Consider the following 1,171-nt stretch of genomic DNA (forward strand, 5'->3'; position numbering starts at 1 on the left):
TCTACGACTTTTGAAAAATATGGCATGCTTCACCCCGATGTTTATAGCAGCAATGTCCACAATAGCCAAACTGTGGAAAGAGCCAAGATGTCCATCAACAGATGAATGGATAAAGAAGATGTGGTATATATATACAATGGAATATTATGCAGCCATCAAAAGGAATGAGATCTTGCCATTTGCAACGACGTGGAAGGAACTGGAGGGTATTATGTTGAGCGAAATAAGTCAAACAGAGAAAGTATCATATGTATCATATGATCTCACTGATATGAGGAATTCTTAATCGCAGGAAACAAACTGAGGGTTGCTGGAGTGGGGGGGTGGGGTGGGAGGGATGGGGTGACTGGGTGATAGACACTGGGGAGGGTATGTGCTCTGGTAAGCGCTGTGAATTGTGCAAGACTGTTGAATCTCAGATCTGTACCTCTGAAACAAATAATGCAATATATGTTAAGAAAAAGAAAAAAAGAAGAAGGTAGCGGGAGGGGAAGAATGAAGGGGGGAAATCAGAGGGGGAGACGAACCATGAGAGATGATGGACTCTGAAAAACAAACTGAGGGTTCTAGAGGGGAGGGGGGTGGGAGGATGGGTTAGCCTGGTGATGGGTATTGAGGAGGGCACATTCTGCATGGAGCACTGGGTGTTATGCACAAACAATGAATCATGGAACACTTCATCTAAAACTAATGATGTAATGTAGGGGATTAACATAAGAATAAAAAAAATAAAAAATAAAAAATAAATTAAAAAAAAGAAAAATATGGCACGCTTCAAGAGTCTGTGTGTCAACTCTGCGCAGGGGCCGTGATAATCTTCTCTGTATTGTTCTGATTTTCGTGTGTGTGCTGTGGAAGTGAGCCCTCAGAAGGTAGTTCTTCACTGTTGGAGGATCTCAGGGGGAAAGAGAAGAGGTCACATGTTCTTTACAATATACAGAGAACAGTAACTGAGAAAGACATTAATCTGGATTAATTGTGTCTCCCAAACATAAAAGTATTTAGCTGTGTGCTGACAATGGGAACAATGTTTTTGGCTTTTCTTATCTTGGCCCTTCCATTATCCAAACCAAAGCTCTTGTCCTGTGGGTGGTCCTGACAGAGGAAATGCACTAGGACAAACGGGTTATGGGGATGGGGAGGGGGGAAGAAAAGAGAAGGAAAAGAAGAT

The 1,171-nt window shown here is 42.3% G+C and overlaps 1 non-coding gene across 1 annotated transcript; it reads right to left on the minus strand.

The window, feature by feature from the left end:
* Positions 1–758: 758 nt before the first annotated feature.
* On the minus strand, positions 759–865 carry LOC117997556. The gene has a single exon (XR_004675855.1). It is a non-coding gene; the product is annotated as a U6 spliceosomal RNA (small nuclear RNA).
* Between the last annotated feature and the right edge of the window lie 306 nt (positions 866–1,171).

Source organism: Mirounga leonina, unplaced genomic scaffold (genome assembly GCF_011800145.1).
Source record: "Mirounga leonina isolate KUSES-001 unplaced genomic scaffold, KU_Mleo_1.0 Mir_366, whole genome shotgun sequence".
NCBI classification, from domain to species: Eukaryota; Metazoa; Chordata; class Mammalia; order Carnivora; family Phocidae; genus Mirounga; species Mirounga leonina.